General features: G+C 41.5%; 1 long non-coding RNA gene and 1 pseudogene across 1 annotated transcript in view; one reads left to right on the forward strand and one right to left on the reverse strand.

Annotated features, from left to right (window-relative positions):
- Positions 1 to 15,717, forward strand: part of LOC111539152 — a 29,397-nt gene extending 13,680 nt beyond the window's left edge. The window contains exon 2 of the long non-coding RNA XR_002730594.1: positions 14,925 to 15,717. This is a non-coding gene — a long non-coding RNA (uncharacterized LOC111539152). The remainder of the gene's footprint in view (positions 1 to 14,924) is intronic.
- A 2,902-nt stretch (positions 15,718 to 18,619) lies between these two features.
- Positions 18,620 to 20,799, reverse strand: LOC111539151 (annotated as a pseudogene).
- Between the last annotated feature and the right edge of the window lie 1,940 nt (positions 20,800 to 22,739).

Genomic DNA, 22,739 nt, shown 5'->3' on the forward strand with positions numbered 1-22,739 from the left:
CCCCCAGAACCCCCCCCCCCACTCACCCCTGGGTTGCATCTCAGGGTCTCCCGGCTCCTGTCCCCTTCAGTCAATGGGAACTGCCCTTGCAAATGCCCCCAGAGGGCTTATACTGACCTTTCTCAGGCTATATCCTAAGACTTGGCTTCTTCATCTTATGATATCCCTGCATCCTTGGCTTCTGTTCCTTTCCAATGGCTCTGTGTCTTCAGTCTCTATCTCCTTGCACATGTCTGCCTTTACTTACATATTGTTTCTCCCAAGGATCCCATTCTTGGTTTACTTCTCACCCAAAAGATGTTCTCTCTTTCTCTGGAGTTTTATTCATTCTCAGTTTCAACTACTCTCAGTGTCTGAGGAGTCTCCAGAGATACAGAGCCAATTAGATAGACAGATAGATAGATGACAGATAATCTAGGAGATTTATTATGGGAACTGGCTCATGTGATAATGGAGGCTGAGACATACCAAGGTACTACTGTCTTCAAGTAGGAGAATCAGGAAAGTCAGTGGTGTAATTTGGTCTAAGGCTTGAGAAACTGGGAGGTGGCTGATATAAGTCCTGGAGTCCAAAGTCCTGAGAACCAGTATCTCCAAGGGCAGGAGAAGATGGATGACCCAGCTCAAGGAGAGAGAGTAAATTCACTCTTCTCTGCCTCTGTGTTCTATCTGGGCCCTCAGTGGATTGTGTGATACCCACCCACATTGGCAAGGGCAGATGTTCTTTACTCAGTTTACTTACTTAAATGCTGCTCTCTCTGGAAGCATTCTCACAGATACACCCCCATAATGTCTACCAGCTATCTAGGGGTCTTTATCCCTCTCAAGTTGATACATACAATTAACTAGAACTCAGTGAGCTGCTAACTCTAAATACCTCTATTTCTAACTCTAACCCTTCTCCTACCTCATCCTTCTCCTATAATCAGGCTTCCATCCTTCCATTTTACAAATATTTGTCAAGAGCCTTTTGTGTACCAATGTTTTTTTCTAGATTGCATTCAAAGACAAATCAAGAAGAATCCTCCGTGAAAACTCATACATCTATTTGCAGTTGGACGTCTGCAATTGAATGCCATACACACAACTTACATTGAACTCATCCTATAACTCCTCTCCCACACAGATCAGCTCCTTCACCTGTGCTTAATTAATAGCACCACCATCCAGCTAGTTGCCCATTCCAGAAACGCAGGAGTTATTCTGGGCTAGCTCTAACCTCAATCCCTATGTCTTCATGATTCAGTCAACAAATATTCCTGAATCTCTATGCCAGCCCTCTCCCCTCCCACCACAGCTATGTCCTTTGTCTGCATCCATTGCTTATTGTTTTGCAATGACCTCTTAATGGATCTCGAGGCCTCTAGGATGATTCCTAAACACTGACATGGCTATGCCACTCCCTAATTAAAATTTCCAGTGGCTTCCCATTGCATGTGGCATAAAGTCCAGTTATCCTAGTATGATGTCCAGGTTCTCTCCTGGCTTACTCCTCTAGCCATCTTTCTGCCTTCTGTGTCTTACACTTGGTTGTGACACTGAACTACTTGTAGTTTGACCAGTTTATTCCTTACTAGATGCATTTCCTCTTTTTCTGTAATCACCTTTTCTACTTTCTCACCATCCAGCTCCATTTTTTTTTTTCTATAAGCCCAACCTCTGGCATCTTCTGCAGAAAGCTTTTCCTGATCTCTCCTTTCTCACCTCCCTGGGCTTAGTCAGCTCCAGGTTCTGTGTGATCCTAGTAGCCTGTACATCTCTTTGTAACTACACACATCATGTTGTGTATCTGTTTACGTGTCTGTCTTCCTTAGGAATTCAAATAAATGTTGAATAAATTCATTTTAAAATCCTGTGTGTGTGCCTAGCAATTCTATGTTAGTTACTCAACACTCTTGTTCAGAATAATTTGGTGGGTTTCTCATCATAAAACCAGGGGAGAAACATGTCTGCAGGATTGTCAGAGATTTCCCAAATGGACAGAGAATTGCTACTTCACCTTTGACCTCTCGACCTCTCATCCCAGTCACTGACTTTGAGACCACAGCAAAGCTCCCAGAATTTCAAGCACTGGACAGAGTCTCTGACCAACAGATTAATTTTAGAGTCATTGAAATTCCGCCAACTCTGGGGGGAATGATTGGGAGCCAGGCTGACAACCAGCATAGGAGGAAATTACTCTCTGTCTCTTTCAAGATGAGAGAGCTGTAACCACGGTGCCTCCCCCAGTGATGCTGTTCAGAAAACATAAATTTAATACTTTTATGAAACTCAATCTTCTAACCATAAGCGTTTCAGGGATCTCTTTGATGTTCAGGAAAAGCAGCCTGGTGCCAATGTCTTTTGCAAATATGGTGAGGACCCCGCCTTGCACATGAGCTGAGCATTTTGGGTTCCTCAACACTCTGGAAGAGTTATCTTTTGTTTAAATGACTCAACAAACCTTTGTTTAGCCCCTACTATGTTCAAAACACATATTTTTCTTTCCCCTAGAGAATGAGCACAGATTTCTGAATCAGGCAAAAGCAAGTTCAAATCCTCTCTTCGCCCCTAACTGGCCACAGATCATTAGCATACCCCTGGATGACTGAGTACTGGTTTCCTCATCTGTGAAATGTGGTTATAATATTTACCTTTCAGGAAAATATCAAGGATTATGTGAGGCAGAATAAGAAAGAGGCTGCCTTGCCCTGTGCCTGGTACCTAAATGTTTATTTAAAAGAGAAACTAGGAAAATCCAACTTTGTATAAATATTATTTGCATTAACAAATTGTGGCTATGTTACTATAAGAAGCACATTTAGTAAGACTTTAAAAACCATTATGGATGCATCAGTTAGGAATGTAGTTGGCTGCAGAAACAATAAGCCAGTGGTAGGCCAGTAAATGTTTAATAATGGACTCTCTGGGGGAAAAATAAAGCTCTGATTTGTAGCGTTCACTGATTTCTGTGAAGTGAATACTCCCAGCAAGGCTGATTTCAAGCTATCAATCTGGTGTCACTGAATACAGAGTTGGGAAGATGATACATAGTATCTAGTATATGGTGTATAGCAATGAAGACATATATCTCCACCATTCATACACAATAGATTCACATAAACCCAAGAGCAGAGATAACAGACTACAGCACAGTTATAGATAATAGTACATTTTGTGAAACATTTAGGAAGCAATGAGTTTTGAGTATTTACAACCCTCATTTTAAATACAATTTAATTGTAAGATTCCACAACTTAATTTTTAATAACGTCTGTGTTTAACAATTGACTATAAAGTTCTGAAAAATTTAACAATTACCTTTCACAAGTTGATGAGAGTCAGCTCTGACACAGCACTACATAAAATCCTACTATAGTGACTTAACTACGACACATTTCCTTTGTTTTGTGTAACAGGAAGTTCAGGGATGAGCATCTGAGGGCTGGTGGCTCATCAGGAACCAAGACTCTTTTTTTTCTGCTCTGATGTCCCAAGCACAAAGGCTTCATCCTCGTTCAAATGGCTTCAAGATTGCGAGGTGGCTTCCATCCACTCCATGTCTGCATGCCATGGAGCAACAAGGGAGAAGGAAAAGGGTGAAGTGTGTTTATTTGGTAAAAGACATTGTATTCATTTCCTATTGCTGCTGTAATGAATTATCATAAAACTTAACACAAAACAACAGTGGCTAAAAGCAATGCACATTTGTTAACTTATTGTTCTGGATACAGGAGGTCCTTTGTTAGGAGGGTTGGCCTGCTTCTGGAGGCCTTAGGGGAGAATCTAGTTCCTTGCCTTTCCCAGCTCTAGAAGCCACCCTCATTTGTTGGCTTGTGGGACTTTTTTTGTCTTGAAAGCCATCAATGGATGGTTGAGTCTTTCTCACATCACAGCACTCTGACTCTGCTTTTGTTGCCACTTCTCTTCCTCTGACTCTTCTGCCTCCCTTTTCCACATGAAGAGCATTGTGATTACATTGGACCTACCTGGATAATCCAGGAGAATCCTCCTGTATTAGTCCTTTTGCATTGCTAAAAAGGATTCCCAGAGGCTGGTTAATTTATAAAGAAAAGAGGTTTATTTGACTCATGGTTCTGCAGGATGTACAAGTATGGCACCAGCATCTACTTGGCTTCTGGTGAGGCCTCAGGAAGTTTCCAGTCATGGCAGAAGGCAAAGGGGGTGCTACTGTGTCACATGGTGACAGAGGGAGCAAGAGAGAAAGGGAGGAGGTGCCAGACTCTTTTAAACAACCAGATCCCATGTGAACTCATAGAAAACTCACTCATTACTGCAAGGACAGCACCAAGCCATTCATGAGGGATCCATTCCCATGACCCAGACACCTCCTACTGGGCCCCACCTCCAACATTGGAGGTCGCATTTCAAGATAAGATTTGAAGGAAACAAAACATCTAAACCATATCACTTACTGTTGAAATATCCTTACCTTAATTCCAGCTGCAAAGTCCCTTTTGCCAAGGAAGGTAACATATTCACACGTTCTAGGGATTAGAATGTGAACAACATTGCGAGTCATTATTCTGCCTACCACAGACACTCTCCCCAGGGACTGTTTTCCATATCTCACTGTCTGGAGGTGTGCTGTCACAAGGCCACCCCTAGTTGCATGGCAGGCTGGGAGATCAAGTTTTAGCTTTTAGAACAATTTTGAAAATGCAGGTAAGACATTTAGGGCTGGAAATAACATTTGGGTCACCCAACCAATATTGGCTGCCACAGTAGGAAATAATACATAGCCAAATGGGTCTACACCTCACAGCCTGCTGCTTGACTCAGTGAAATTATGTTTTAAAAATAGACTATTATCCCAAAGTAATAATTGTTGGGTTGACTATGCTTCCTTTCTTCCCCTCCACCTCTTACCTCTCTTCCTTTTCCCTCCCCTCCTTTCTCCTCTCTTCTGCCTCTGTGGGCCTGCAAGTTTCACAGCCTATATTTTGGCTTGTAGTAGACCAAGGAGATGAATTTCTATGTTCACTTTTGTGTCTGACACAGTGTGGTGGGATATTGTTCACTATCCCTTCAAATCATGGAACAGGGAATCAAATGCAGCATTTTGACCAGTTGTCCTCATCAATCCACAATTACTCGTGTTGGAAAACTTATACTACATAACTCTTCTGCCTGTTTTTCAATTGTTAGACATTGTAATGGGAGAGGGCAATGGGTAAAGGATTAGGCAGCCACAGACCTCTGATGGTGAGGTATGTTGACTTAAACAGTAGAGTTACCTACAGGCAGGAAGAACTTTACGGTTCAGGCTGATAAAATAGCTCCTCACTGACTTTGCTATGGTACCTGAGTTTTTCAATATGATAGGAAATATGACATGTTTCTACATGACAGGAAATATGATACATTATTATTATTGAAAGATCTTTTGATTTCCAACTTGGCCACTGTAAAGAGGATAGAATCTAAAAGAAAATGGTCTGGTGGTGTCACTTAGGTATGTCTCCAATAGGAAAGCAATGGATATTGGAAAAGAACCAGATAAAATTTTTCATATTCCATAGAAGTGTGGACAATATTGACTATGCCATTGAATATTCCTTTTATAAAAAGGTGAGACATTTTAGAATTTACTACCCATAAAAGCTTTGCTTCACCTCCAGAAACATAAGTTTATGTATTGAAAACAGGAGGTGTTTCGGTTACACGCTTGGCATCTCTATATAGTGCTAAGGTTGGAGGAGGCCTGGAAAGAATTTTCAAGGAAGACATATTATAGATTCCTTCCCTTTCGAGCCTCTCTAAACAAGGGCTTCATAAACATACGGAGTGATGTGAGGAGTTTTTGCTGTTGCTTCTCTTTCTTGTAAACCACATGTGCTGCATATATGAAACCAGCATCTATGAGAGAGAACTGAACAGGATAAGAAGTTTGTTGACAAAATACCTGGCCCTTGGAGTAGACTCCAAGCCTCTAATGGTGCCTCCAGCCACTCAAGATAGCAGGGGCTTAACATTTTGACATTGTTGTCTAATTTTTCTTTGTCTCTTCCTGTTCTCTGCCACTTGGTGGTAGCCTAGGTTGCACAGGATCATGTGAATCCACTTAGTCACATCTGCAAATGAGAGCCTTCGAAGTGTAAACTTTATTCATCAGTGTGATTTAAGCCACATCTTGGTGACAGGGCATCCATCTCAACAAATGGCATAGGGCCAGCAAAAGTCAAAGACTCAACCAACATGCATGATCATTGTTCAAAGACATGTCAAAAGGAAGAGAAGTACATTTTAAACATTTTGGTATATACATAACATAAAATTTACTATTTTAACCATTTTTAATTATGCAGTTCAGTGTCATTAAGTATATTCACATCCACTGTTGTTCAACCATCACCACCATTTATCTGCAGAACTTTTCCATTTTCCCAAACTGAAACTCTGTCCCCATTATACACTAGGTTTCCATTTCCTTCCCTTCAGCTTCTGGCAACCACCATTCGGCAACATCCTTTCTGTCTCTACGAATTTGACTCCTCTAGGTACCTCAAAGTAAGTACAATTATTTAAGATTTGTCCTTTTGGGTCTGGTGTATTTCACTTAGCACCATGTTTTCAAGGTTCCTCCACATTGCAACACATGTCAGACTTCCATTCCTTTTTATGGCCAAACAATATTCCATTGTATGTACATACTGTATGTTGCTGATCTATTCATCTGCTGTGAGGTATAATCTCATTGTGGTTTTGTTTTGTGTTTACCTAATGAATAGTGATGCTGAACATCTTTTCTTGTGCTTATTGGCCATTTGTATGTCTTCTCTGGAGAAATGTCCATTCTGTTCTTTGCCTATTTTTCAGCTGTTTTGTTTGTTTGTTTTTTGTTGTTGTTGAGTTGTATAAAGTACAGATTCTCAAATTACAGACCACGTAACAATGATAACCATGACTTGGAGAGTGTTAATTAACCAGCAAACTGACCTACCCAGCCTTCCCTCATTTCAAGCCCAAGGGTATAAAGTATCATTTACATGGATGTGTGTCTGCAATCTCATTTCAACACCTTGACAGTCACCAGATGTTTCTGTAAAAAGGCATCTGTACAAACTATAGCATCTGTTTAGAAGTAGCGAATCCAGAGAGGAGGGAGATTTAGAAATCTAGCAGCTGGTCTCAGTTTGAATATTTAATGTCAATTTGGACAGTGGGCCTGAAATGCTAGAACGCAAACAAAGATTTCCATGTTCTAATTATCTTCCGACCACTGTTGTGCTAAGCTCTATTTGGCTTCCCTTACTGGCACTTCAACTCTCCAGGCTGTACCATTTTGAGGGAAAACAGGGTGGCTCTCGGCATAAAATGCCATGGAATATGAAAAGTAAAGCAGCTGGGGGCGGAGCAAGATGGCCGAATAGGAACAGCTCCAGTCTCCAACTCCCAGCGCGAGCGACACAAAAGACCCATGATTTCTGCATTTTCAACTGAGGTACAGTGGTCATCTCACTAGGGAGTGCCGGACAATTGGTGCTGGTCAGCTGCTGCAGCCTGACCAGTGAGAGCTGAAGCAGGGCGAGGCATCGCCTCACCTGGGAAGTGCAAGGGGGAAGGGAATCCCTTTTCCTAGCCAGGGGAACTGAGACACACAACACCTGGAAAATCGGGTAACCCCCACCCCAATACTGCGCTGTAAGCACACCGGCACACCTGGAGAATATATCCCACACCTGGCCGGGAGGGTCCCACGCCCATGGAGCCTCCCTCATTGCTAACACAGCAGTCTGCGATCTAACCGCAAGGCAGCAGCGAGGCTGGGGGAGGGGCGCCCACCGTTGCTGAGGCTTAAGTAGGTAAACAAAGCCGCTGGGAAGCTCGAACTGGGTAGAGCTCACAGCAGCTCAAGGAAACCTGCCTGTCTCTGTAGACTCCACCTCTGGGGACAGGGCACAGCTAAATAACAACAACAAAAAAAGCAGCAGCAACCTGTACAGATGCAAACGACTCTGTCTGACAGCTTTGAAGAGAGCAGTGGATCTCCCAACAGGGAGGTTGAGATCTGAGAACGGACAGACTGCCTGCTCAAGTGGGTCCCTGACCCCGGAGTAGCCTAACTGGGAGACATTCCCCACTAGGGGCAGTCTGACACCCCACACCTCACAGGGTGGAGTACACCCCTCAGAGGAAGCTTCCAAAGTAAGAATCAGACAGGTACACTCACTGTTCAGCAATATTCTATCTTCTGCAACCTCTGCTGCTGATACCCAGGCAAACAGGGTCTGGAGTGGACCTCAAGCAATCTCCAACAGACCTACAGCTGAGGGTCCTGACTGTTAGAAGGAAAACTATCAAACAGGAAGGACACCTATACCAAAACCCCATCAGTACGCCACCATCATCAAAGTCCAAAGGCAGATAAAACCACAAAGATGGGGAAAAAGCAGGGCAGAAAAGCTGGAAATTCAAAAAATAAGGGCGCATCTCTCCCTGCAAAGGAGCACAGCCCATCGCCAGCAACGGATCAAAGCTAGTCAGAGAATGACTTTGACGAGATGAGAGAAGAAGGCTTCAGTCCATCAAACTTCTCAGAGCTAAAGGAGGAATTACATACCCAGCGCAAAGAAACTAAAAATCTTGAAAAAAGAGTGGAAGAATTGACAGCTAGACTAATTAATGCAGAGAAGGTCATAAACGAAATGACAGAGATGAAAACCATGACAGGAGAAATACGTGACAAATGCACAAGCTTCAGTAACTGACTCGATCAACTGAAAGAAAGAGTATCAGCGATTCAGGATCAAATGAATGAAATGAAGCGAGAAGAGAAACCAAAAGAAAAAAGAAGATAAAGAAATGAACAAAGCCTGCAAGAAGTATGGGATTATGTAAAAAGACCAAATCTACGTCTGATTGAGGTGCCTGAAAGTGAGGGGGGAAATGGAACCAAGTCGGAAAACACTCTTCAGGATATCATCCAGGAGAACTTCCCCAACCTAGTAGGGCAGGCCAACATTCAAATTCAGGAAATACAGAGAATGCCACAAAGATACTCCTCCAGAAGAGCAACTCCAAGACACATAATTGCCAGATTCACCAAAGTTGAAATGAAGGAAAAAATCTTAAGGGCAGCCAAAGAGAAAGGTCGGGTTACCCACAAAGGGAAGCCCATCAGACTAACAGCACATCTCTTGACAGAAACTCTACAAGCCAGAAGAGAGTGGGGGCCAATATTCAACATTTTTCAAGAAAAGAATTTTCAACCCAGAATTTCATATCCAGCCAAACTAAGTTTCATAAGTGAAGGAGAAATAAAATCCTTTACAGATAAGCAAATGCTTAGAGATTTTGTCACCACCAGGCCTGCCTTACAAGAGACCCTGAAGGAAGCCCTAAACATGGAAAGGAACAACCAGTACCAGCTATTGCAAAAACATGCCAAAATGTAAAGACCATCGAGGCTAGGAAGAAACTGAATCAACTAATGAGCAAAATAACCAGTTAATATCATAATGGCAGGATCAAGTTCACACATAACAATATTAACCTTAAATGTAAATGGACTAAATGCTCCAATTAAAAGACACAGACTGGCAAACTGAATAAAGAGTCAAGACCCATCAGTCTGCTGTCTTCAGGAGACCCATCTCACATGCAGAGACATACATAGGCTCAAAATAAAGGGATGGAGGAAGATCTACCAAGCAAATGGAGAACAAAAAAAAGCAGGGGTTGCAATCCTAGTCTCTGATAAAACAGACTTTAAACCATCAAAGATCAAAAGAGACAAAGAAGGCCATTACATAATGGTAAAGGGATCAATTCAACAGGAAGAGCTAACTATCCTAAATATATATGCACCCAATACAGGAGCACCCAGATTCATAAAGCAAGTCTTTAGAGACTTACAAAGAGACTTAGACTCCCATACAATAATAATGGGAGACTTCAACACTCCACTGTCAACATTAGACAGATCAATGAGACAGAAAGTTAACAAGGATATCCAGGGATTGAACTCATCTCTGCACCAAGCGGACCTAATAGACATCTATAGAACTCTCCACCCCAAATCAACAGAATATACATTCTTCTCAGCACCACATCGCACTTATTCCAAAATTGACCACATAATTGGAAGTAAAGCACTCCTCAGCAAATGTACAAGAACAGAAATTATAACAAACTGTCTCTCAGACCACAGTGCAATCAAACTAGAACTCAGGACTAAGAAACTCAATCAAAACCGCTCAACTACATGGAAACTGAACAACCTGCTCCTGAATGACTACTGGGTACATAACGAAATGAAGGCAGAAATAAAGATGTTCTTTGAAACCAATGAGAACAAAGATGCAACATACCAGAATCTCTGGGACACAGTTAAAGCAGTGTGTAGAGGGAAATTTATAGCACTAAATGCCCACAAGAGAAAGCAGGAAAGATCTAAAATGGACACTCTAACATCACAATTAAAAGAACTAGAGAGGCAAGAGCAAACACATTCAAAAGCTAGCAGAAGGCAAGAAATAACTAAGATCAGAGCAGAACTGAAGGAGATAGAGACACCAAAAACCCTCCAAAAAATCAGTGAATCCAGGAGTTGGTTTTTTGAAAAGATCAACAAAATTGACAGACCGCTAGCAAGACTAATAAAGAAAAAAAGAGAGAGGAATCAAATAGACGCAATAAAAAATGATAAAGGGGATATCACCACCAACCCCACAGAAATACAAACTACCATCAGAGAATACTATAAACACCTCTATGCAAATAAACTAGAAAATCTAGAAGAAATGGATAATTTCCTGGACACTTACACTCTCCCAAGACTAAACCAGGAAGAAGTTGAATTCCTGAATAGACCAATAGCAGGCTCTGAAATTGAGGCAATAATTAATAGCCTACCAACCAAAAAAAGTCCAGGACCAGATGGATTCACAGCTGAATTCTACCAGAGGTACAAGGAGGAGCTGGTACCATTCCTTCTGAAACTATTCCAATCAATAGAAAAAGAGGGAATCCTCCCTAACTCATTTTATGAGGCTAACATCATCCTGATACCAAAGCCTGGCAGAGACACAACATAAAAAGAGAATTTTAGACCAATCTCCCTGATGAACATCGATGCAAAAATCCTCAATAAAATACTGGCAAACCGGATTCAGCAGCACATCAAAAAGCTTGTCCACCATGATGAAGTGGGCTTCATCCCTGGGATGCAAGGCTGGTTCAACATTTGCAAATCAATAAACGTAATCCAGCATATAAACAGAACCAAAGACAAGAACCACATGATTATCTCAATAGATGCAGAAAAGGCTTTTGACAAAATTCAACAGCCCTTCATGCTAAAAACGCTCAATAAATTCGGTATTGATGGAACATACCTCAAAATAATAAGAGCTATTTATGACAAACCCACAGCTAATATGATACTGAATGGGCAAAAACTGGAAAAATTCCCTTTGAAAACTGGCACAAGACAGGGATGCCCTCTCTCACCACTCCTATTCAACATAGTGTTGGAAGTTCTGGCTAGGGCAATCAGGCAAGAGAAAGAAATCAAGGGTATTCAGTTAGGAAAAGAAGAAGTCAAATTGTCCCTGTTTGCAGATGACATGATTGTATATTTAGAAAACCCCATCGTCTCAGCCCAAAATCTCCTTAAGCTGATAAGCAACTTCAGCAAAGTCTCAGGATACAAAATTAATGTGCAAAAATCACAAGCATTCTTATACACCAGTAACAGACAAACAGAGAGCCAAATCATGAATGAACTTCCATTCACAATTGCTTCAAAGAGAATAAAATACCTAGGAATCCAACTTACAAGGGATGTAAAGGACCTCTTCAAGGAGAATTACAAACCACTGCTCAGTGAAATAAAAGAGGACACAAACAAATGGAAGAACATACCATGCTCATGGATAGGAAGAATCAATATCGTGAAAATGGCCATACTGCCCAAGGTAATTTATAGATTCAATGCCATCCCCATCAAGCTACCAATGAGTTTCTTCACAGAATTGGAAAAAACTGCTTTAAAGTTCATATGGAACCAAAAAAGAGCCCGCATTGCCAAGACAATCCTAAGTCAAAAGGACAAAGCTGGAGGCGTCACACTACCTGACTTCAAAGTATACTACAAGGCTAGAGTAACCAAAGCAGCATGTTACTGGTACCAAAACAGAGATATAGACCAATGGAACAGAACAGAGTCCTCAGAAATAATACCACACATCTACAGCCATCTGATCTTTGACAAACCTGACAAAAACAAGAAATGGGGAAAGGATTCTCTATTTAATAAATGGGGCTGGGAAAATTGGCTAGCCATAAGTAGAAAGCTGAAACTGGATCCTTTCCTTACTCCTTATACGAAGATTAATTCAGGATGGATTAGAGACTTAAATGTTAGACCTAATACCATAAAAACCCTAGAAGAAAATCTAGGTAGTACCATTCAGGACATAGGCATGTGCAAGGACTTCATGTCTAAAACACCAAAAGCAACGGCAGAAAAAGCCAAAATCGACAAATGGGATCTAATTAAACTAAAGAGCTTCTGCACAGCAAAAGAAACTACCATCAGAGTGAACAGGCAACCTACAGAATGGGAGAACATTTTTGCAATCTACTCATCTGACAAAGGGCTAATATGCAGAATCTACAAAGAACTCAAACAAATATACAAGAAAAAAACAAACAACCCCATCAAAAAGTGGGCAAAGGATATGAACAGACATTTCTCAAAAGAAGACATTCATACAGCCAACAGACACATGAAAAAATGCTCATCATCACTTGCCATCAGAGAAATGCAAATTAAAACCACAATAAGATACCATCTCACACCAGTTAGAATGGCAATCATTAAAAAGTCAGGAAACAACAGGTGCTGGAGAGGATGTGGAGAAATAGGAACACTTTTACACTGTTGGTGGTTTTGTAAACTAGTTCAACCATTATGGAAAACAGTATGGCAATTCCTCAAGGATCTAGAACTAGATGTACCATATGACCCAGCCATCCCACTACTGGGTATATACCCAAAAGATTATAAATCATGCTGCTATAAAGACACATGCACACATATGTTTATTGCGGCACTATTCACAATAGCAAAGACTTGGAATCAACCCAAATGTCCATCTGTGACTGACTGGATTAAGAAAATGTGGCACATATTCACCATGGAATACTATGCAGCCATAAAAAAGGATGAGTTTTCATCCTTTGTAGGGACATGGATGCAGCTGGAAACCATCATTCTTAGCAAACTATCAGAAGAGGAGAAAACCAAACACGGCATGTTCTCACTCATAGGTGGGAACTGAACAATGAGATCACTTGGACTCAGGAAGGGGAACATCACACACCAGGGCCTATCAAGGGGAGGGAGGAGGGGAGAGGGATTGCATTGGGAGTTATACCTGATAGAAATGATGAATTTTTGGGTGCTGACGAGTTGATGGGTGCAACACACCAACATGGCACAAGTATACATATGTAACAAACCTGCACGTTATTCACATGTACCACAGAACTTAAAGTATAATAAAAAAAATAAATAAAATAAAATAAATTAAATAAATTAAAAATATATATATTAAAAAAAGAGAAAATGTGGCACATATACACCATGGAATACTATGCAGCCATAAAAAAGGATGAGTTTGTGTTTTTTGTAGGGACATGGATGCAGCTGGAAACCATCATTCCTAGCAAACTGTCACAAGAGTAGAAAACCAAACACTGCATGTTCTCACTTATAGGTGGGAACTGAACAATGAGATCACTTGGACTCGGGAAGGGGAACATCACACACCGGGGCCTATCATGGGGAGGGGGGAGGGGGGAGGGATTGCATTGGGAGTTATACCTGATATAAATGATGAATTGATGGGTGCTGACGAGTTGATGAGTGCAGCACACCAACATGGCACAAGTATACATATGTAACAAACCTGCACGTTATGCACATGTACCCTAGAACTTAAAGTATAATAAAAAAATAAAAAATAAAGAAATAAAAACTGATAAAAAATAAAAAAATTAAAAATTAAAAATTAAAAAAAAAAAAAAAGAAAGAAAAGTAAAGCAGCTTTGTCTGCTTTACCAGGGGAAAACTCCAGACTTTCTCACGTACCCTTCCAAGTTTTCCAAATCGTTCTGATAATACTGAGAAGCAGGTACATCTTGTATGTTCTAGAACCTGTCCTCTTGGAATTGTTGCTTTCAGCTTGTTCCTCGATCACTCTTGATTTCTGAAGCAGCATGTCTTCGACCCAAGGTTTCACAACAGCTGCTAATACCACCAGTGCCTGCATCAAAGCTGCAGAGACTGGTCACAGACACATCATGTCCAACTGTTGCCTAGGCCTTTGGCTTCAAGGTTTCAGACACCTTGCCCTTAACTTGTCTTATTCTTTTGACTTGTATTGCTCTTTTACAGCATCTGCCTTACCACAAATCAGGCCTGAGCCCTGTGTACAGGACCTAGGTGCTGTCTGATAACGTGAGCGGCCCTTAGACCCACCCTACTGATGTGAACACATTGCTGTCTGGCCAAAGCTGTAGAAAGGAGTGCACAGTCCCTAGGGTGAATGTTCCTCTACCAGGATACTCTTATTTTCTTCCATATTAAAAGACATCCTGTTGAGTCCACACTCTTCCTCCATCATTGCCAGCTATGAATAAAACTCAGGGTGGGCATACAGACTGGGATCCTACTCCATGATTTTGACAATAAAAGTACTATATTTCAGTTACAGTTATTCATTCACTAATTTCTCTCTTGAGACGAATCTAGCACAAAGGTACTTCCATGTTTTAAATAGCAAAATCTAAATTTTATTTTTCCAGTGAGAATATTCCAACATATTCTGGCATTTCATCTTAAAATTCTTTGCTTTGCTTTTCAAATAGGTTTACATATACATCTTAACACATTCATTCCCAAACGCTCCTAGGGAGATTGCTGAACTAGAAGATTGAATTGAGATTGTAGTCTTCCTGGAATAAATAAAAGAACAGCCACTAAAGGGTAATGGGGTCCATTTATTATTCTGCCAGGCTCCTCTGCATACTATTCTAACAAACTCCTTGGGTGAATAAGAAACCAAAGCTCTTTAGAACACTGGGACTCACAGATGGAGGATGGGAAAAGTGCTGTGCTCATGGAAAAAATATTTCATTTGTTGACTTGGCTTTAAGTTGTATTACAGTTGAAAATGGGAGAAGCACTTGTGGTTAATTTAACAGATCCATTAGTGAAAGGACCCTTAGAAATCTGTCGAAACTTTTTATTATATAAATAGGGAAATTTCTCAGATGGGAAAAATAACTTGCTCGAACTCAAATTACAAGAGCCACATGTCACTTGTTCATCATTTTGTGGCCAAACAACTCTATGCAGGTTGTTCTGAATCATAATTATTATCCTTGGACTGTTTGTTAATGGTTGTTACTGACCGTTAATGGTCTGTGTTGTTTACCTTCCAAGGGTCTAACATTTTAACATGTAAAAGAACCTTGTAGCATAGGAAGAAGGTTTCGATGGTAAAATCAACCCTAAGGCCACCTAGTAAACTCAATGAGCAGGGGCTCTTAACCTGAGGTCCTTAGAAGGGCTTTAACCTGCTGGGTGCAGTGGCTCTTGCCTGTAATCCCAGCACTTTGGGAGGCCGAGGCGGGCGGATCACTTGGGGTCAGGAGTTTGAGACCACCCTGGCCAATGTGGTGCAACCCCGTCTCTACTAAAAATACAAAAAAAATGTCCTGGGTGTGGTGTCAGGCACCTGTAATCCCAGCTACTCAGGAGGCTGAGGCAGGAGAATCATTTGAACCTGGGAGGTGGAGGTTGCAGTGAGCCTAGATCGTACCATTTGCACTCCAGACTGGCCAACAAGAGCGAAACTCCATCTCAACAACAACAACACAAAAGGGTTTTTAGCTTTGACATTATATGCATTAAGCTCTTGGAATTATATGAATTATTTTATGCATGGGTAGTTACATGCATTTTCTTTAGGGAGGGGATCTGTCGAATTCTGGACTTTCTTGACTGGCTGAATAAGACAAACCTTGAACATAAAAGTATTTTATTGGCTTATTTTCCTGGAGCTCATACCCTACTCCCTAACAACTTCCAGATGGGCTGAATCTAATTGCGCTGTTTCTGTTTTTGTATGCCTTGCAACTCTTGCCCCTGACTTCATTCAGATTTGGGGTTCTTTTTACTTTGTGGACAAAAAAGACACAAGGATGACTCCACACATTCATACCTCCCAGCTTAGTACCACCTAGTGGTAAGAAAATGACTCTCAGTCCCTACATGGGTCATATAGATGGCCATCACCACTCACTGGGTCTAGGGTGTTGAGCCATTCTGGTTGATCAGCCTGAGTCATCTTTGCACCCTGCCCCTAAACATTGATATTGACATTCTTACAGAACACATAGAGTCAGAGAAGAGTTCTCTAAAGGCACCAGGAGAAGAGGGTTGGGAAGTACATGGGGCAGATAAAGCTCTAGCAAACAGATTTTTTGGGGGTCCACCATTCCCCAGATTCTCAAAGGATCTGTTTCAGAAAGATCAACAAAAGTTTTGTTAGGAGCAAAGGCTATGTTATGGATCTCCTAGTAGATTGCATGAAACACTCTCCTGGCCTAACTCAGGGAGGCAGAGTACTTGGTTTTCACACAGTAACATATTTTTTCATCTATACAAGTGTGCTTTGAATACTCCCTCTGCAATATAAATGTGTTTGGCCTTTGGGTTCACTTCATCTGCATAGCCTACTGATAGGAAAGTTGTCAATTTACTTGAAACAAATAAAGACAATTCTGTTTTCTGTAAAATATAATTTGCACATGATATGATTTGATCATGGCTGCCCTTCTGTGAATGTGCATTCCTGAATGACTGTCACGAATTTTATCAATCAGAACTCGGGAGAGTACTAATCCAGAGAGATGTCAAATCCACAGTTGTTTGTTCTTGGCCTCAATCTCAGTGCCTGGGAATTCTTCAGTAGCAGCACATGCACCATGGCTTAATATCTTTACAGAATTACGTGAACACACAACTTTTTTGTCTTTCTTTTTAGAATTAAAATAAGTAATATTTTAGGCCATTCTAAAGTGGAGACTAATATTTCTCAGGACTGATGGAAAACTTCTCACCAGGAAAATAGAAATGAGATGATAATTTGTGCAGAGGGGGCCTTCAAAGAAAAAAGAGTAGGCTTCCATTGCTTTTAATTAGGGAGTCTATTTTAATGCTCCATTGAGGCTCTTTTTGATGGCACATTAGGGTCCATTGGGAAGGATATTAATTAAGCTCTAGGGTATTCTGTGTTGGAGGTCAAATGGGATAAGCTGGCATTATCGAGCAGCAAGGAAGAGAGGAAAAGTGGGAAAAGATCCTGAAAGCCAGGTGTATTGGTTCCAGTGCTGGCCAACCACTTTGTCTGAGGGGAGCAATGTTGTATCAATAGCCCACCAGCTGTCCAGTCCTTCAGGGAATAGAGTTCTACAACTGGGAGAATTCTACCTGCTATTTCCTCAGGACAACTGTAACATTCAGGGGACCTGTGCATACCTAGGTGATAAAAGCTATATTTCTCACCTATGGGTGGAAACTTGGCTTTTGGGCTTACCCTGAACTGTGATAATACGGAAGGAACTTTACTTTCCATATGCAACATTTTCAATTTAAAATTGCTGGAATGGTACAATTGATTGTGAAGGAGAGTCGAATACCAATGTCAGCACCATTCCCACTCATCTGAGGTAGACTCCATGCCCTTCCCTAAATGCCCTTCCCTAAATCACAGGGGCTGAAGCCTGGGAATGATATTTTCCAGAATTTCTTGCAGCAAGGTTTCAGATTAGATTTAATCCATGATGGGCACTAAGGTGTGATTAGAAAGTGGGCAGATGAGATCAGATGGGTTCAGGGTGATGGGGAGAGATCTGTGAAAGGATACAATGTACAGCTAGATAGGAGGAATAAGTCCTAGTGTTCTATACCACTGTAGGATGACTATAGTAACAAAAATATATAGTTTCAAATAGCTGCAAGGAAGATTTGAGACATTGAATGTGCTAATGACCCTGATTTGGTTGCTGTACATTATACATATGGAAACATTACTGTGTACCCCATGAATATGTTCAATTAAAAGTAGTTTTACAAAATAGTCCAAAAAAAGAAGAAGAAGAGCGGAAGCAAAATCAATATTATTGCTCCTCTGGCAGTTGTGGGCAGATGCATGGGTTTTGGCCTTTGCTTGTGAGACTCTGCAGTGACCTGCAGGTGTTAACCTCGAATGATCTGTCTCTTGCTGCTGGCAGTTGCTCTATCAGTGATTGTTCTGAGACTTCTTTTTGTATAAAAATGGCATATTCTTTATTTTGCATACTTTAATTTCAGAACAAAATGAACAAAATAAACAAAAAACCCCAGAATATATAACATCCAATTCTGCTGTCAGAGTAGGGAGGGAATGGGAACTTGACACCCTTGTTTCCTGCCTTCAACACAAGGACAGGAGGAAAAAAAAAAAAAAAAAGCAATAGACATCAGCAGGAGGAACCAAGTGGGGCTGCCATGGGATCCATGGGGATACTACACAATGGTGAATTTTCCAACTATGAACTCCTAATCTACTTCTTCCATGCGAGACTCATCCTTGTCACCCTCAAGAGGGGTGATCTCATCAGGAACCACAGCACTGTGTTCCTCTGCTGCCACTTAATCTTCATTGATACCTAGACCTAGCTTGATCATGCAGTAGATGCGGTTGGAGTGGGTCTGGGGATCCTCAAGGGAAAAGCCAGAAGAGAGCAAGCCAGTTTCTAACGGCAGCACCACCAGGTCCTTGATTGCCTTGTCATTCTTGTCTGCCTCAGCCTTTTGCTGCAGCGTCTCCACAATGGGGTGGTCAGGGTTGATCTCCAGGTGCTTTTTGGCCATCATATAGACCATGGTGGAGTTGACCCAAAGTGCCTGGGCTTTCATGATCTGCTCCATATTGGCTGTCCAGCTGTAGGTGCTGGTCACAATGCAGCAGGGTGAAGACACAAGCCTACTGGAGATTGTCACCTTCTCAACCTTCTTATCTAAGATTTCTTTCATGAGCTTGCAGAGGCTCTCAAACTTTGCCTTCCTCACTTCCATTCTCTTCTTCTCTTCATCCTCAGGTAGTTCCAGACCCTCCTTGGTAACTAAGACCAGGCTCTTCCCATCAAACTCCTTGAGTTGCTGCACACATAGCCATCAATGAGCTCAGTCATATATACCACCTCGAAGCCCCGCTTCCACACTCTCTCCACAAAAGCTGAGTTGGCAACCTGCTCTTTGCTCTCACCAGTGATGTAATAGATGGACTTCTGTATCTTCTTCATGCGAGAAACATACTCTGACAAAGAAGTCATCTCATCTCCAGACCAGGAGCTATGATAGCACAGCAGCTCAGACAGGCAACATTGGTTAGTGGAATCCTTGTGGATCCCAAGCTTGAGATTTTTAGAGAATTTCTCATAGAATTTCTTGTAATTGTCCTTGTCTTCCACCAGCTCAGCGAAGAGCTCAAGGCACTTCTTAACAATGTTTCTGTGAATGACTTTCAAGATTTTGATCTGCTGGAGCATTTCTTGGGAGATGTTCAGGGGCAAATTCTCAGAGTCAACCACACCACAGATAAAGTTGAGACACTCTGGTATCAACTCATCGCAGCTGTCCCTGATGACCATACGATGGACATAGAGTTTAATGTTGTTCTTTTTCTTCTTGTTCTCAAAAAGATCAAAGGGAGCCCAATGAGGAATGAATAACAATGCCCTGAATTCCAACTGACCTTCTACAGAAAAGTGCCTGACTGCCAAGTGGTATTCTCAGTCATTGGTGAGGCTCTTGTAGAATTCTCCATACTCCTCTTGGGTGATGTCTTCAGGGTTTCTGGTCTAAACAGGCTTGGTCTTGTTTAGTTCTTCTTGATCAATGTATTTCTCTTTGATCTTCTTAGTTTTCTTCTTCTTACCCTTACCACTGTCATCCTCCTCATCTGAACCCACATCTTTGATCTTGGGCTTTTCTTCATCATCTTTATTTTCCTCTTCTTTCTCACCTTTCTCTTCCTCTGCCTTATCATCACTAATTTCTTTCTCTCGTTCCTTTTCCAGATAAAGGGTGATGTATACCAGCCTAGCAACTGAGAGTACTTCTTCACTACTTCTTTGACCCGCCTCTCTTCTAAGTACTCTGTCTGATCTTCTTTAAGGTGGAGGGTCACTTTGGTACCCCTGCCAATGGGTTCACCATGGTCAGCATGCACAGTGAAGGAACCTCCAGCAGAAGATTCCCAGGCATACCATCATCATTGGGCTTTGTGATCACAACCACTTTCTCTGCTACCAGGTAAGCAGAATAAAAGCCAACACCAAATTGCCCAATCATGGAGATGTCTGCACCAGCCTAAAGAGCCTCCATGAATGCTTTGGTACGAGACTTGACAATGGTTCCCAAATTATTTGTGAGATCAGCTTTGGTCGTGTCAATGCCTGTGTCTACCAAAGTCAGGGTATATTCCTGAGTGTTGGGGATGATGTCAGTTTTCAGCTCTTTCCCACTGTCCAACTTGGAAGAGTCTGTCAGGCTCTCATAGTGAATCTTGTCCAAGGCATCAGAAGCATAGAGATCAACTCCCGAAGGAAAATCTCCTTGTTGGAATAGAAGGTATTGATGATGACAGACATGAGTTGGGCAATTTCTGCCTGAAAGGCAAAAGTCTCCACCTCCTCCTCTCCATGGTACACTTCCTCAGGCATATTGAAAAGAAAAGGCTTGAACATATTAGACAGTAAGGTGGGCTGACTGTCCAACACACAGGCAGCACAAACGCTGCGCCAGAGTGACTAAAGAGCCATTCTGTGACTTTTTCAACTTCTGGGTCCTCCAAAAGCTGGGGAGAATCTGAGAGCTGGAGGGAGCTCTCTCTAGTTCTTTCCTCCTCGTCTCTTCTAAGGATTTTGTTAGCATCTATTTCCCTTTTTATGTGAAATACCTGTAGTATATTTTTCTGACTGATGCTGACTACCCCTAATAAGATTTTACATAAGTAAACATGTCTATGAGTGAGACAGAATGTAAAACATTAGATGTTTCAGACAGAAGCCTGAGGAAGGCTTTAGAAAAATATAAACTGCCATAAATATTGCTTTTGATTAAGCAGCTATTTGGGGGACAGAGAGCCTATCAGCATTTCTAGGCAGTCACTGTTTCATGTGAAAGAATGTACCAAATATTAGAATGTAATTCTATATTTGGAGTGCTACAAAAACAAACAAAACAACTCAGGATACTATTTTGTTAATGGAAATTCCTGAAAACAAAGCTCAACAAAATTGTGGGAGATGGTGATACTTGAAAAACAGAAATGATTCTAGAGGATTTTAAGGAGAGAGGGCCAAGAAGGAACTTTACAATCTCCCCTGGTCTCGGGGTGCTCCCCTTTTCAGGCCCATGTGCAAATGCTATCTTGTCAGCAGGGTCCTTGCTTGAACGTTGTTTGCAGTAGTACTCACCTTTCCCCTACCTTCACATCTGGCCCCAGCTGCCATCTCAGCTTCATGTCTCTCCATGTTATTGGTGAGTGTCTTGACTATAAGTTGTCCAGGTTCTTGGTGTTTTGAACAGAGAACTGGACAAAACGCACAGGAAAGCAAGGAGAGAATGAAGCAATGAAAGCAGAGATTTATTGAAAATGAAAGTAAACTCCACAGGGTAGGAGTGGGCTGATCGACAGCTCAAGGGCCCTGGTTACAGGATCTTCTGAGGTCCAAATATTCTCTAGAGATTGTCCATTGGCCACTTGATGTACACCCCATGCAAATGAAGTCGTGGCCCGAGATCAGTCTGATTGATTGTGGAAAGCAACCAATCAGAAGCTGAAGTGAAGTTACAAACTTATACGCATGCAAATGTCTAATTGCCAGTTAGAGGCTAAATTGAAGTTACAAAGTTACATGCCTATGCAAATGAAGACTTGGCACACAATTAGTCTGACTGGTTGTGGAAAGCAACCAATCAGAGGGACTTTCAATTTTCCATCTGCCACACAGCAAAAGGGGAGGGAGGGAGTTGCAAAGGGAGTAGCCTCTGGTCCTTTTGTTACTTAGGCGTGAAAAGTTGGTGTTTTCCTTTCAATTTATTTCTAGGTAGTCAGTGTGAATCGGCCTTAGGTTCCCTGCCTCCAGACCCTATTCTCCTGCCTCAACCATGGTATATGGAACAATCTGATACCTTAACTATGTATTTTACTGTTTGTCTCTCCCCACTGAATTCCATAAAGTTAGACATGTTGGTCTGTTGTGTTCACTGCCATATCCTCAATAACTTAAATTGTACTTGGCACCTAGAAGGCACTGAATAAATACTTGTTGAAGAATTGAACCCCACTACCCAAGATACAACCACAGCTAATTTGTTTTCTTTCCTTCTTATATAAATGTATATTTAACAGTTCTATATGGAGGGAATCTTAGATTCTTAGTTTGTTTCTATTTATATTTTTCCCCCACTCAGCCTGAAGGAGTGCCCCTCAATGGAAAAGAAAATGAAGATGCTCATTATTTTTCAAGGACTTTAGGTGTGGAGTGGATGGGTAAGTGTAGCATGGTACTTAGCACTTGTTTACGCTTCTTGCCCTATTTCTTGCTGGGCTGTTACGCTGGTGTCTGAAAAGAGAAAGATACAACAATTAAAACTGAAGTAAAATTAT

Source organism: Piliocolobus tephrosceles, chromosome 3, assembly GCF_002776525.5.
Source record: "Piliocolobus tephrosceles isolate RC106 chromosome 3, ASM277652v3, whole genome shotgun sequence".
NCBI lineage: Eukaryota > Metazoa > Chordata > Mammalia > Primates > Cercopithecidae > Piliocolobus > Piliocolobus tephrosceles.